Raw genomic sequence first — 16,624 nt, 5'->3', positions numbered from 1 at the left:
GGTGCCAAGGATCTCACATTCTGAATTAACTGAAATACAAGGGCTGAAAATAAACAAGGGCGTGGAATGATGTTGAAGCTCATGAGATGTGTGTATTCACACACAAACACTCGTGCGCGCACACACGCACCTCCTGAGAGTTCTGTTTGTGTTTCTTTGTGTAGCGTTGAGTGTTAGCATTTCTCAGCTCCACTGGGCAGGCACGAGTTAGTGATTCAGCCCCTCTGGCTTTAGCTCAGCACTCTCCTTCGCCATCAGCCCAGCTCCTGTCAGAGAAGAAAGGCCAGATCTGTGCAGGGGCGGCTTGTCAGCCCAGGCAAGTGGGGCACAGCCTAACCGACAATTCCCCAAAGCTAAAAAGTACACCCTGCCTATTCTTTTTCGCTTCAGTGCTAAATCCATTCCGAGTAAAGGACAAGTGGTGAGCTGATTGAAACGCCCGAACTCCCTCTCTCCAGGAGCGAGAGGCAGCGCCAGACAGGTCGAAGCACAGTTCGAAGTTCTGGTGCTGGGAGAGGCTCCAGTCTTGGTGTTGCTAATAGTGCCCCCCGAAGCTGCCCTGTTACGATAGCAATGTACCACACTCAGGAGACACTTTATCAGGGCGTTGCTGTGGTAACCCCTGCTTGGTGATGCTATGGCAGGAGGGTAGAGGTTAAGCCTGGGCTGCAGGGAGTTTGCAGGGGGCAGGGATGGGCCCTGGGCCATGCACCTGCCTGGCCCCCTCCCTGGAGGTGGGCCCCAGGCCTGTGCCAGCCCACAGAGCGGGGACAGTGAGGGAAGCCCCAGCTTCCCGAGGCTGCCTGCTGCTGCTGCACTGTAAAGAGGATAAGCTTTTAATAGCCCATAAACCTTACACTAGGTTGGGGTGGAAATCACTTTTGTGATGTGTGCCTCACCTGTCAAAAAAGTCCCGAGCCACTCCTGGCTCTGCGCAACGCTGGGAAGGGCTGCCTGCCGCGGGAGCAGCTGGCGGTGTCAGAACACAGCGTGAGAGGAATCTGGAAAACCTGATAAGAGACAAGAAGTCAAGTGGTCCGTAAATAGGAATAATGGCAGCAGGAGGGAATGCTACATATGGCAACGTGTGCTGGGGCTGCCATGCAGCTAGGAGCGTGAAGGAGCCGGGCAGCCACAGTGTCACCTTTCACTCCCTAACACCCAGGATACCCAGGGTGGGTGTGCATCACCCCAACCCCTCACCCCACACACTGGGTGTGCATCACTCCAGCCCCCTCCCCTCCATGCGTGGTGTGCATCAGACCCCTCCCCCACACTGGCTGTAAATCACCCCAGATCCCCTGTCCCCATGCTGGATGTACATCCCCCGCACCCCACACATACACATGTTGTGTGTGTATCCCCCTCACACACACACACTGAGTGTGCATCACCCCCCCTCACACACACACACTGGCTGTGCATAACTCCCCCCCACACACATTCTGGGTGCGCATCACCCCCCACACACACACACACATATTGGGTGTACATCATCCCTCTACACACACACACTCTGGGTGTGCATCACCCCTCACACAGATGTGCTGGGTGTGCATCACACCCCTCCACCCCACATGCTGGCTGTACATCACACACACACACACGCTCTGGGTGTGCATCACCCCTCCCACCCCACACACACAGTCCCTGCCTCCATTGGCTCTGCTCTGGTGGCACAAAGTGGACTAAGAGCTGCTGCACCAGGGCAGGAGGGATGGATCCCCCTGGCTTAGCCAGAGCGAGTTCCTGGACAGGGAAACACAATGCACAGTCTTCACACAACTCACCATCAACCAGTGGAACCTCTTGCCAGAGGATGCTGTGAAGGCCAAAACTATAACTGAGTTCAAAAAAAGAGTAAGTTCATGGAGGATTGGTCCATCATTGGCTATTAGCCGGGATGGGCAGGGATGGTGTCCCTAGCCTCTGTTTGCCAGAAGCTGGGACTGGCCGACGGGACGGATCACTCCATCATCGCCTGTTCTGGTCATTCCCTCTGAAGCACCTGGCCACTGTCAGAAGACAGGATACTGGGCTAGATGGACCATTGGTCTGACCCCATATGGCCGTTCTTATGGATAGTCCTGGCCTACATACAGCTTTTGTAACTGTGTCACAGAGGGGTATGATTTTTATGCTAAGCTAGTTTTACCTGTACGGCCCCTATTAGGGATGCAGTTTTACTGCTATAAACGTGCCTTATCCTGGAACAGCTCGTTCACCTCCCAGCTGGGAGCAGCCATACCAATGCAGCCATACCCTTGATGCTGACAGAACTGCTTCTAAGTTAACCTCGGTTTGTCGCATGCGCAGGATCTGAGCCTCTGGCCTTTCTCCCACACAATGTTTGCTGCTTCGATTGTGCCTGGATGAGATCCGCAGCCACGGGCTGTAAGCAGATTCATTCACTGCAAGCTGGCCACCAAGGAAATGAGACAGCAGCTCTCAGGTTGGCTCCCACTGACCAGTCACTCCAGCCGTAGAGGCGAAAGGGGCTGCAGTTGTTCGGAGCCTGGCCCATTGCCCGTGTTAGGCACGTAGCAGGAAGCTGCCACCTTCACGGCAGAGTGGCCACGGCTCAGGACACTGCAGCTCCACTTTGGTTTCTCCTGAACCAGTCTTGCTGTGCTCGGGGTTGGAATGTAGCTGCCGGCGCGACGGGGGTCCCTTTCTCATTAGCCTGATCTCCCCTATGCCAGGGTCTGGCCCAATTCCAGCCCTGGCGCTCTTTTAAACAAAACATGTCAGCATGTTGAAGGGCTGAACACATGCCATTGCTGTGGCTAGAGTGTTAACCCCAGGAACCTCCACAATACACAGCCATCGTCAATGTGGACCCCAAACCCCTCAGCCACAGCTGAATAACGTCTTTTTAACGATCTTTCGTAGAACATAAAAGACTTTAATTGGTGTTTATTTCAATTACGTCCTTCTCTCGTGTTATTTTATGAGATCAAATAATAACTATGTGCATACAAGAACGCTGAGCTAAGAGAGCTGTTGATTATTGGTATCAAAGTAAAAATTGTCTCAAAATGTCTCAAGGACAAAGAACCCTTTCAAATATTAATGTAGGATCTGAACAAAATAAGAAATGGGGAATAAAAACAGTTGCTGACACTTTTGTTCCACAATTTGGCAGTGAGGATCAGATAACCTACAGCTGAGCTAGTTGCCCTGTTTTCAGAGAATTCTCTGCTCTTAAACGGAGAAATCAAAACCACATCGCCAACATCCTGACCATAACACAGGGACTGGTCTGTAGCTTTCCTTAGTCTCGCTTGTGCAAGACAGGGTACAGGAACTGCTCTAGATTGTCCAGTTTTGGGCCCCACACTACAAGAAGGATGTGGATAAATTGGAGAGAGTCCAGCGAAGGGCAACAAAAATGATTAGGGGTCTAGAACACATGACTTATGAGGAGAGGCTGAGGGAGCTGGGATTGTTTAGCCTGCAGAAGAGAAGAATGAGGGGGGATTTGATAGCTGCTTTCAACTACCTGAAAGGGGGTTCCAAAGAGGATGGCTCTAGACTGTTCTCAATGGTAGCAGATGACAGAACGAGGAGTAATGGCCTCAAGTTGCAGTGCGGGAGGTTTAGATTGGATATTAGGAAAAACTTTTTCACTAAGAGGGTGGTGAAACACTGGAATGCGTTGCCTAGGGAGGTGGTGGAATCTCCTTCCTTAGAAGTTTTTAAGGTCAGGCTTGACAAAGCCCTGGCTGGGATGATTTAACTGGGAATTGGTCCTGCTTCGAGCAGGGGGTTGGACTAGATGACCTTCAGGGGTCCCTTCCAACCCTGATATTCTATGATTCTATGATTCTATGATTCTATGATTCTCTTTCCTTTTGCTCCATTCCTGTCTGGGCTTCTGGACTGGAACCCTACAGCTCTAGGTTAATTTCCCTGCCCTACCACAGATTTCGTGCGGGACCCTGGGCATATCCCTCAGCACCAGATTTTCAAGAGCTTAACTCCCATTTGGTCACATAAATAAGGTCCAGATTTTCCAAACTGTGCAGGTCCCACAATGTCCCTTAGGGACGGATCATTAAAACAGCTCAGCACCCAACGTGCACCTGACCTGCTGAGCGCTTCTGAAAATCGGGCCACTAATGGGAGCTGGGCTCTTTTGAAAAGCTCCCTCCAATTGGGGGTTTTGTGTGTTTCTGAAAGTCTGGCCTCAGTCCCTGTGTGCCTCCATTCCTAATCTGCCTGCTGGGGGTAAGGGCGCAGCCCTACCTGCCCGGGTGTTGTGAGGGAGACATTATTAATGTTTGTGACTAGGCACTCGTTCTTCAGTCCTCAGTGCCAGGAAATGCCAGTAAATAACAACTAGTCACCATGGAGCAGATGCACAGGCTCTGCCCAGCAGTCCTTCACCAGCAAGACCCCCTTCACCTCGTCCCTGCACAGCGGGCAATGTAAGGAAGCTCAGGATCACTCCCCCCCCTTGGCAGAAGGCGAAGCTGTGCAGAATCCACACTGGGCTTAGGGCTCAGAAGCCGCTAGACCTGGGGCTATGCTGCATTTCGCTCAGAGAGCCTGGCGAGGGGCACCACTCACCTGCGAGACAGCGGGGTAGAGATGAGTTCAGTTAAAGGCTGAAACCAAAAAAATGCGGGCAGTCCTTGATGGGGGCTGTCCCAGGGACTCCAGCTCCCCAGGCAGAGGCAGGCTGGATGCTTGGCAGTTTTATTAAGTGTTTAAATCTTCCTCTGATGGCTTCTTTGTAAGGCAGTGACTGGAGATTCCCTTGTAGTTCATGTGTGGATGATGGGGTTATACCGTGTGTACAGAGTGTTAATAAATGCTGTAATGATAACAATATTTACATTCTAGTGCATTATTTCCAGGGGCGTCTCCTTGAAGCAGGTAGCCCCCCAGAGGACCCAGCTGTACAGACTGAGCTCCTCTGAGCTCATTAGCAGGGCACACAGGAGAGGCTTGAACCAGAGCAGTGAAAAGCTTGTTCCAGGCCTGGATTAGCCTGGCAGACTGTTGCAAACAGCATAACCTTGAGCGTCCCTGAGGGTTTTGAGCTGCGTCATATGGGAGGATGGTGAAAGAGCACAGCTCTAGGTGTCCGTGACAGGCAGCCAGCGGGGCTCACAGCCTCTTCCCGCTGACCTGACCTTCTAGAGAACTGAGATCAGGAAGCTAATGCCAGCTTGAGAAAAGGGCTAACGTGATCCCTGCTGCACCCACTGAGCTGAGAGAATTGCTAGGGAGTGCAGTCTGCTGGCAGAGAGTGTGTCCTCCTCATCTTAGCAATCAGGAAGTAGCTCCGTTCGGGATCCGATCCTGGGCAGCCTTAAGGAATAAATACAATATCGACAGCTCTCTCCAAAGCTTTTGGGTTTGTATAATGCACTGCAGGCTCGATATGAATTCAGTTCAGTGGGAATAAAATGAGGGCGGTACATATGTGTGCCTATATACACACCTATGAGACAGAGCTATGTGTGTGCATGAGTATCTATAGGTTTTATACACGTGTGTGAGCATGTATCCATAGTCATATAGATATATGTGCAAACACACATATATATACACACATAATGTGTGTGCCTTACATCCAGACATTCACAGACACTGGACCATAGCTACACAGAGAGTGACATGTCTGCCATCACCGCCCATGGTGCTAGCTAGACGAACATATCCCCTACAGACCCTGAGATGCTCGCAGGATAATTTTGTATTGCTCTGAAATAACTCGGGAAGCTACACTGTAGGGCAGCAATAGAGCTCAGCGGTCCAGCAACCAAATTAGCAATGAAGATTACCCAGAAGAGCCACAGTCATGTGAATTCATTGTTTCATCTTCTGTAGTACTCTTCATATGTAAACAATATGGCAGGGAAATATTTACTTTGGATATAATATATATATCTATCATTCCCACAGCAAATAAGTTAATAACTTAGTGCACGTTGATAACTTCATTGGTTAATAACACAGGAGAAGTATCCTGACTGGTTAATAACTTTAATATCATGTGCTGCAAAGAGCCGCAGGGGAGACATTAAAGAGCCACTTGTGACTCAAAAGCCTCAGTCTGAGTATCGCTGCTGTAGAGACAGAAAAGTGCTGGAAAGCTGGGCCCTTTTCTGGGCCATTTTCCTAGACAGTTTGGCCCAGTTCCACCCCAGACCTGACTGACAAGGCACTCAATTCTGCAGCTTTGTGTCAAGCGGGTGCTAGAAGTGGAGTGGGGATTGGTTACTGTAACCATGGCTTCGCAATGCCCCTTCTGGGCATCAGCGATGCCACGAGAAGGGGCAGCTCTGCAGTTACCCCCAGCTCCCTGGAGAAGGCACAGAGACTGTTGCTGTCCTCATAACCCCATTCTCTGTTATCCTCTCCACACTGCCTGAACCTGACACATGGCCATGCACTCCGACCAGCCTCTCCCTCAGCCTCAGCCCGTCCTGGCATCTCCTCCTGTTGTTCTTACCTTAACTAGGGACCCAGCGAGGGATGGCCCTGCTGCAGAGGGCGTGGGAAGAGCACAAGGACTGTGCTTGGGGGAATACAGGGAGTGCAAGGGCTGGGGCCATGCATCACTCCACAGGGGGTAGGGTGGAGAAGTGCCCACCATAGGCGCAGACTTCCACTGTTCCTGGTGGGTGCTCAACCCCACCCCCGCCCCTGGCCCCACTCCTGCACCGCCCCGCCCCTTCCCCAAAGTCCCCCACTCCCTTCCTGCCCCCATTCCATCCCCTTCCCCCAAGTCCCCACCCCTGTCCTGCCTCTTCTCTGTCTCCTTCCCTGAGCATGCTGCATTCCCGCTCCTCCTCTCTCCCTCCTGGAAAGTCCTAAGTGCCGCCAAACAACTGTTTGGTGACGGGAAGCGCTGGGAGGTAGGCAGAGGAGCGGGGACGCAGCGCGCTCAAGGTGGGGGAGGAGGTGGGGCAGGGGGCAGGGAGCTTGGCTGCCGGTGGGTGCAAGCACCCACTAATTTTTCCCCATGGGTGCTCCAGCCCCGAAGCACCCACGGAGTCGGCGCCTATGCGCCCAGCACACACACGGATTCACTCTTCTTGTGTGTTCCTGCCACTGCTTACCAACCCTGAAGTGCAGAAAGGTGCATGCCCCCCACAGCACAACTCCACTCCCAGAGAGCTTGTACCCCCCTCTCCCGTGATGTGATGTAATCTCTTCCTGAACTCCTCCTATCCTACTTGGGGGAAGTGCCCACCTAGCTCTTCAGGGCAGGAAAAGCCTCATTTCTCTGCAAGTGTCTTTGGGACACCATGTCAGTTATTATGTCCAAAGAGTCAAGCCCTGAAAAGTTAGGACAGGCCAGAATTATGGTCTCCATGTGACCTTCTGTTGGGATGTCCCAAGACCCTCTTCCGCTCAGGTCCCACACATTCAGTTCAATTCCAGAATTCGCCACTTTATTTGGCATACAGCAACGCTACACCCAGGGTGAGCAAGCTCAGGTACAGGGGGGCAGATGCAGGGTATATCACAAACCCAAAGTCACACCACAAAACTTCTCCTTACACTCATCTCTACTAACACCTGCATTCCTGACTGTACATTGCATCGCATACTTCATGGCTTGGCTACTTTTCAGGAACCCATCCCTGTCCAGCATGCTCTGTCCATGTGCTGTTCACTGTAACCTGAGTGCTGCATTCCAGGTTCATCTTCTCCATTGTCCTTAGTACCAGGACATTCCTGCTTATTTGAGCTAGACTCACTCCAGCCTACTTACAACTTAATCTTCTCTTCACCTTCCCAGTCATGCCCATGGAAACGAGGTCTTATGTCAAGGTGGGCCTACACCTTCGTGCAGTCCCCTTGTGCGGATGCATTATGACACGTTCTGCAAGGACATTATCTCAGGATACTTTTTCCACATGACCCCGCAATCCATTCCATAATCCACCATTCTAGGAATTCAGTGCTCAGAGGAATTTGTATGGACTTTCACCCAGGACACTAACCAGTGATGAGCTGCCAAAATCTTAACAACTGGTTCCCTCCTCACCCCACAAGAGGGCCGTGGCCTGCCCCTGCCCCCTGGGACTCCTGCCCCACCCCCGGGACTCCTGCCCCATCCAACCCCCCGCATCCCTTGACGCCCCCCGTCCCGGGACCCCAGCCCCATCCACCCCCCTCCCCGTCCCCTGACTGCCCCCAGAACCGGGCAGGAGGGTCTCATGGGTCACCGTAGTGAGTGCCCACCCCGCCCTGCCCCTAAGAGCCAGAGGGAACTGCCGGGGGGTGAGGTGGGGAGTCCCGGCGGTGCTTACCTGGGGTAGTTCCCAGGAAGCATCTAGCAGGTCCCTCTGGCTCCTAGGGGCAGGGTAGCATAGCTGGGGGGGAGCAGGGGGAGCGGCCGCTCCCCCACTGATCACATCAAAAGTGGCACCTGAGGTGTTGACTCCTGTGGGTGCTCCAGCACCTGTGAAATTCGGGCCACCTATCTGTGTAGCTGCCTAAATATGGACGTAGAAACCTAACTTCACAGACCCACTTTTTAAAATCTTGTGCGTCCCCACCCCACAGACTGACAATGTATGCTGTTTCCAGATCTACAGCCAGTCCAGCCGATGCCAGCACCTCCGGCCTTGGTGGGGTGCTATTCCACTTTCATGGACATGACTGGGAGCCCTTAATGCACAGTTCCAGGTCACTTTCAGACACTGAGGTCTCATGCGCCCAATCACTGAAAGCCAGTCTGGAGCACGTGAGCACCTACCTGAGAGATTTGCAGGGTCGTGATCGCTCTGAGCTAGTGCCATACCGCAAGCAACTCGAACCATTAACCAACAGCAAGGACATAGATCCAGCACCCCTTGCATGCCAGACACTGACTCAGGCAAGTTAGTGATGAGTTCAAATCCAGTACAGACTTTCCACCAGGGAAGGCTGCAATGCTGGCTGGCATCTTACTGAGGAGCCCCATAGATCCATTATATTCTCAGGATGATAGCGGAGGCCTCTGGGAGCCATTCTGAGTGCTCCTCAGCTTCAGCAGAAAGTAGGGCGGATTAACATAGCCCCTGGAGCCAGTCCACAGGTGCAGATTGGATCCAGATATATCAGACATGGCTGGCAGAGTCGCTTATCAGATCCTGGCTTCTGTGCAATGAGATGAGAGCTCGCTGAAGCTGATGGTCTGGTTACCTGTGGCTGTCAAATTGTACCCACAGTCCTCGTGGCAAGGATACAATGGAAGCCAAATGTCTCCTCTCCAATCCACACTGGGGCTATCTTTGCATATTCTGCATGCAGAACGTCCACTGATGCAAAGGGAACTGCGTGTGGAATGAGTGACAGGCATGCGCAGTGGGGAAACATTTGTGTAGCTTGTCATGCCGATGAGATCTCTTCGAACCTGGGACCCAGCCCGCAGCTGGGAGAAGAGGAGTTTGCCCCGGAAGGGAGGCATAAGACTTCATGGATACACAGAGTCCAAGGCCAGAAGGGAAAGGGACAACTGTGATCATTTAGTCTGACCTCCTGTGTTGCACAAGCCAGAGAGCTGCCCCCAAATAATTCCTCTCAGAAGAAACATCCAGTCATGATTCAGAAATTGCCAGTGTTAAAGACTCCACCGGGCCCGGTGTGTTGTCCCCGTGGTTAACTACCCTCGCTGGTGACACCTTACATTTTATTCCCAGCCTGACATTCACTAGCCTCAGCTCCCAGCCATTGGACTATTCTAGACTTTTCTCTGCTAGCCTGAAGAGCCTCTTATCAAATATTTGTTCCCATGTCGGCTTATACACTGAAATTAAGTCACCCCTTAGCCTTGTCTTCGTTAAGCTAAACAAACAAACAAACCTCCACGCGCTCCTGGATGGAGAGTCCATTCCTGACACATTGTGGTTGGTGGCAACATCTCACCAGCATTTGGGACACATTTAAGATGGAAGCAGAAGCCCCGAACAGTCAAGCTCATTAATGATGCTGTGGCACTTCCCTTGGGAGTGGGGCCCAAACCCCAGTGTCCTGGCCACGTTCCAACTTGGACAATCACAGTTCGCATAGCTACATGGAAGGGACAGTTACGCGTCCCCTTGTAGTTTCCACTGGCTTGACTTCCTGTCCTAAACTCCTATGTAGCATTTCTGTGCTCTGTGAAGCTGTTGCTACACCCTTGCCCTCAGAAGAGGCTGTCGTTCCATCGGGGTGTGCGGGGGGGGGGGGGGGGTAGTAGCCCCTGTAAATCGTTTACCCACTGTACAGGCTGTGGGGATGTGTGTGGAGTAGGGACTCTCAAGATGAGGGCTTCAGATCAAGGTGCTTTTCAATGTAGTTGTCATATTGCTATTAGTAATGTTAAAAGCCATTGATTTGCCTGGCAGAAGTCTCTGCCCTGCCCCCTTTGCTGTTTTTGCATGGCCATCCATAGTCCTTCCTTTGCCAAAAGGAATATCAAGGGCCAAGCTTAAAATAAAACCAAACACAAGGGTTGACTGAGGTGATAACCAAAAGGAAAGGCTCATCCGATCTCATTCCAGAGTGATCCTGCCAATTGGAGGAGTTGTGGTTTCCAAAGCACTGTGTCCCCTGTGTGTTTTCAGGGGACATGACATGTGATAGCTAAGTAATCTAATACCCTCCTGATCACTCACCCACTGAAACACAATACAGAATGCTGTGTGGAAACATTGTTTGCCAGCTCAGCACTTAGTGGAAAGAGGCCAAACGCATTTCTGCTCAGTTCCTTTGTAAGGCCCCAGCATTGGTCTGTCTCCTGCAGAACATTTGCATCATGCAGGTAGGGGTGCGGTAGAGCTGGGATACTTTGGACAGAAGAGTGCAGTGGAAGAGTTTCTGATCTCACACTGGTGTAAATAAGGAATAACTCTGAAGTCACGGAGTGGTAAATCAGTGGTAGTTTTAGTAAAAGTGATTGTGACTTGATCACTTTTGTAATATGCAAACAGAATAAAGTCCAGACCAGCAATATATATACTTGGTGCTTTAAAAGGGCCAGTTTAACAAAGCTGAAAACAACCATGAGCCAAATATTCTGGGAGGAAGAATTTAATCAGAAAACTGTGAATGACAATTGAGAATTGTTTAAGAACATTTTACTAGATGCCCAAAAGGCCATAATCAAGGATGAGGGCTGTATGGTTAAAAAAAGGATCGACCTTAAAGGAGAAGTGAAGGGAGCTATTATATATATATATATATATATATATAAAATGGAAGAAAGGGGATGCTGATAGTAATGAATATAAATCAGAAGCTATATATTGTAGCATATTGGTAAGGGATGCAAAGAGACACAAGGAGAAATCTATGATCAGCAGAGTTAAGGGGAATAAAGAGGAGATTTTTAAGTATGATAAGAACACAAAGAATCCTAACAATGGTATTGGTCCATTCCTAGGTGGAAATGTAGAATGATCAGTAATAATGCACGAAAGGCAGATGCATTCAATCAATATTTCCGTTCTGTCCTTGGGAAAAAAAGAGATGATGTGCTCCTATCACATCATGATGATGACAACGCGCTTTCCCTTTCAACAGTAACTCATGGGGATGTTAAAGAGCAGTCACTAAAGTTAGACCTTTTTGAATCAGCAAGTACAAATAACTTACATCCAAGAGTTCTAAAAGAGTTGGTTGAGGCTCATTGGATCTTTAAGGTTGATTTACAGTAAGACCTGGAACATTGGGAAAGTTCCAGAATGCTGGAAGAAAGCTAATGTTGCCCCAGTATTTAAAAAGGATAAATGGTATGACCTAGATAATTATAGACCTGGCAGTCTGGGAGCAGCTGATACTGTACTCAGTAAATAAAGATTTAAAGGAAGGTAATATAATTAATGCCAATCAACATGGGTTTATGGAAAAGAGATCCTGTCAAACTAACTTGACTTCTTTTTCTGATGAGATTACAAGTTTGACTGATAAAGGCAGTAGTGTTGATATAATAGACTTAGACTTCTCTAAGGTGTTTGACTTGGTACCGCATGACATTTTCATTAACAAAACAGACCAATGTAAAATTAACACAGCACACATTAAGTAGATTAAAAACTGTCTAACTGGTAGGTCTCAAAATGTAATTATAAATGAGGAATCATCACCAAGCGGGTGTGTTTCTAGAGGGGACCCACAGGGATCAGTTCATGGCCCTACACTATTCAACATTTTTATCAATGACCTGGGGAAAAAAAACATAAACTCATCTGCAGACAACACAAAAGTTGGGGGAGTGATAAATAATGAAGAGGCCAGGTCACTGATACAGAGTGATCTGGATCTCTTGTAAGCTGGGTGCAAGCAAACAATATGAGTTTTAATATGGCTAAAGATCAATGTATACTTCTAGGAAGAAAGAATGTGGGCCATATTTACACAGTGGGATACTCTATCCCGAGCAGCTGTGACTCTGAAAAAGATTTGGGGGTCATGGTAGATAATTAGCTGAACATGCGTGCTTCTTCGAGTGGTTGCACATCTCCAATCCACTTCCGGTGTATGCACGCCTAGTGCACTAGCGGGAAAGATTTTTCCCTCAGTGGAACCCATCCAAGTGGCGTATGCACCCATCGCTGCCTCATGTTGCTGTGTGCTGGTATAAAAGGCAGAGCCACTGTGAGGGTGCCCCCCCATAAGGCTTTATGGAAATATGCTTCTGAATGTGTGTATGACATAACTGGAATATGTTTTATGCTACATATGCCATGTAACATATCTCTGTAAAGGTTATGATCTACTGAATATATTCATCCTATTTGTATGCATGTGTCGTTGTATTTGGAGCTATGAATATTGGCTGTATACTTGTCTGATTGTAAATAACCTTAGTAAGGCATTTGGTCAGCTTCTTTAGAAAGGAATTTGCAAATTAAGTGCCTGGTCAAGAAGCATTTAACGAACAATGGATGTTGGAAGGCTCCAATCCACATAAGAAGTCTTCCTGGAGACATTCAAGATACCATGTTGGCAATGGCTGCTGCCTGAAAAAACTGAGTCATGCATGGACATGTGACTTGCCCATGTGACTCCAAAACTCCATCTTGGAGCTGAACTTTGCATAGGGGAGAGGAGGGGGTCTCCTCCCACAAGAGAAAGTCTATTTAATCCTGTGGGAGACCCCTCCATTTTGTCTTCAGCTGGCTAAAGAGATAGCCTCTCCACCCACAAGGATACCTGAAAGAAACTGGAACAAAGGACAGTAACTACACGGGGTGTGAGTGATTGCTGGACCCAGACTAGAAGGTGACTGGTCTGTAAAAGGAAGCTTACCGGAATTCCTCTAACGGTGAGGTTTTTATCTGTATTCAGTTATTTCTTACTGTATTAGACATAGACTGGCTGTTCTATTTTATTTTGCTTGGTAATTCACTTTGTTCTGTCTGCTATTACTTGGAAACACTTAAATCCTACTTTCTGTATTTAATAAAATCACTTTTTACTTATTAATTAACCCAAAGTATGTATTAAGACCTGGTGGGGGGGGCAAACAGCTGTGCATATCTCTCTATCAGTGTTATAGAGGGCGAACAATTTATGAGTTTACCCTGTATAAGCTTTATACAGAACAAGAAGTCACGTGCACAGGACACAGCACTTCCACAGGCACCAGCCTGAGCTGATGGGGCTCGCTGCCTCCCCGCCTCCCCAGAGCTACACTGCAGCCTCATGCAGCAGCCCCAATGCCCACTCAGGGCCAGAGAGATTCAGGGTTTGCTTCTTGTAGGGGGGGACTCAGATACCCCCATGTGTGACCTCACCGAAACCCAGGCAGACGGACAGATAAAGCAGGCACTGGCTGAGGTCTCTGTGCTCCCACCAAGGCACCGGGCTTCCAGCTGACTCAGGAAGTGTGGCTGCAAGGAGCTGGCTAGTGTTGAGGGGTACTGCAGCAAGCACAGCAAGGCAAGGAGAAGTGCAAGTGATCAGATCAAGGTCTGCCAAGCGGGGGCCAAGTCTGGTTCAATAGCCAGTAACAGGAGGAAAAGTAAAGAGAGGCAGACAAGCCAGGATGTCATTTGCAGGGTTGTGGGTAGCCCTGTTTTACCAGAGCAATGGAGCGGGGATCATCATCCAGGCCCTTCCTTCTGGGTAAGGCTTATGCTGTGTTAGTGTCACCCCCAGGGTGGAAACCCCCCAGGCCCCGCTCTGTGGCATGGAGAGGAGGAAGGCAGTTTCCAAGGGCACGTCCCGTTCTCCTGCAGGAGACCACACTGGCTCCCATTGCTGCTGTTGCCTCCCCCGGCAGCGAGGTAAGAATATCAAGCCCACCTGGAGTGAGTACGGGGCGGGGGGGGGGGAGGCCGCCACAGAGCGTGCGCTGGGCAGCAATCACATGAAGGCAGAGTGCTGGGAAGCTGCTAGCCTGCCAGCTCAGAGACTGAAGTCCTGGCTTTGTTCATAGAACAAATACTGCAGAGCACAAACACTGCACGGATCCCCTGTGGCACAGTGAGCACATCACAAGCATGACTTGGGCAGGCCTCGCCCAGCTGAGAGAGGGTCCCAAATAACCTTCTGCTTCTTCTACCTTGCAAGAGCTTCCTGGGTCAGCCACCTTGCGAAAGGGGCTGGGAGGAGAGCACCAATGGCATCTGTGCACGAATGGCCACAGTCTGGGCGTTGCTGGGCATTCAGCGGTGGGCACCCAAAGCGCTTGGCACATGAAAAGCAAGGTCTAAAGCCCAGGTCAGCAGGTGAGAGGCTGGCTATGGGGAGCTTGACTACCTGGCTGTGGGGGTTGGTACTTAGACTGGTTTCCACCCAAACCAGCACTGGAGTAACTCAATGGGATTGCATGGCCCCCCCCTGCCCTTTGTTGTTGCGGGGCAGCGCTCCCATTTCAGCTGCAGAGTGTTCCATGGCCATGTAACTTACAAGGTAAAACACAAGGATGAAACTAAACTGAAAATAAGCTGCCTGTAACCAAACTGCACATGTCACACACAAGCTGGCATTGACTGAAAGAGCACCTTGAGCTACATTATTTCCAGCCTGTGTGTAGACAAGGCTTAAGAGTTTAGAAGAAGCTTCTGGTAGCTCCTTGTACCCAGCCCAAAGCTTTGTGCAGCCAGAGTCTGAATCCAGCCAAAGGGTTTTCTTGCCCTTTCCTCCCTGGAGAGCCGAGCCTGCATCACCAGAGCTGCCTCCTCAGGGCGTGACTTACTTGATCTCAGGACTGCACCCTGGCATGCACACTTAGGCCTTGTCCAGCTGATGAAAGAGGGGGTCTTTTAAAACCCTGGTACCTCACTCAAGTGAGTTAAGCTGATTCTAAACAGCCCTGTGCAGACAATTTACAATTGTGTTAGCTGGAGTTAGCTCGTGGAGTCTTCATCTTGGCTCCAACAGCTAACATCGAGTTAAAGGGGACACCCTTCATCTACACTAGGAAAAGTGGGGATTTAGGTCAGGCTTAGCTAAACCAGACCTAACCTCCTCCACTTTTCCTCACTGAGACAAAGCCAGACTGCTAGCTCTCTGCAGCTAGCTCGCAGCATTAACAAGCACTCTTTTGCCTCGGCGAGAGTAGGATAAAAGGTGTGCTATCATGTGGAAGCAAACACATGTTAAATAACATGTTTGAATGGCCTAGTGTGGAAAAGATGGTGTGCTTCTAACAGGGACTAAGCAGTTTAACCTGTTAAAAGCTCACTGCCGTGGCTAGACTAAGCTTTGTAAGCCTTCTGCTAGGTGTTGTCAGCAACAAAAAGGGCTGGGTTAGATTATAGCCAATAGTTCATCCTCCAGGGGTTTAAAACAAAGATAACTTTATGGGGAGGGGGCACCAGAATAAACTTGGGAAAGGCAGAAGTTAATAAGCCAACAGTACTCTGAGGTAAGATTCCCACCCCTCCCTCCGGGATGTTTTAGCAAGAGTCCCTCAATCCTCCTCTCACCGTTAGGAGTGGCTACTGCAGTCTAGCCACTTCCCAGCTTCCCCGCTCACACCTGGTTTCCAGCCTGTCTCCAGCCCCAGTGGGGAGTGCTGCGTGGGGTTCTACTACCTGACGCGATTCCACTGGAGTCACTGGGTTACACGGCTCTTTGCTGTGGTGTCAGCCCAAGCTGCTTGGCCCTGTTACCTGCCTCAGCTTGGTGGCTAGTCTCCAGAGAGGAATCAGGGGCATGTAGGGCCCTTCACATACTCCTTGTTTCCAGGGAGCCACTCCCAGCAGCAAATATGAACCCCTACCCCCTCTTTCTAGTCTGGGCCAGGCTCTCTTGCCCAACCTTGCCAGACTGTGGTTTTGGTCAGGGTGACCCTTCATGGCAGGCACATTTAGAGCTGCTGTTCACTGCCCCCTCAGTTTCCCACAGGGATAATAAAGGCCCGTCACCCTCGCACTTAAAACATCATGGAACTTCGACTAAAATATCCCAAACTGTCACATAACCGAAATGCCAGTAAGGCCTGGCCCACTCAATCACTTCCCATGGCTCACCCTCAGATGGCACCAGAGCACTCCCTCCCCTGTGGAGTCCCTGGCCACTGTAGTTTTCAGGCAGCTCTGGGCCATGCTTCTCTCATTTCACCACCAGGTGTCAATAGCCCGCTCCCTGCTCACCAGGGCTTTCATCGTACTAAGATCTAGCTGCCATATAGCTCTTTCCATCAATAAGGGCAGGCCTACACTACAAAATTAAGTCTACT

Source organism: Eretmochelys imbricata, chromosome 4, assembly GCF_965152235.1.
Source record: "Eretmochelys imbricata isolate rEreImb1 chromosome 4, rEreImb1.hap1, whole genome shotgun sequence".
Taxonomy (NCBI): Eukaryota; Metazoa; Chordata; order Testudines; family Cheloniidae; genus Eretmochelys; species Eretmochelys imbricata.
The sequence above is the reverse complement of the archived record's forward strand: the minus strand, read 5'-3'. Positions refer to the sequence as shown.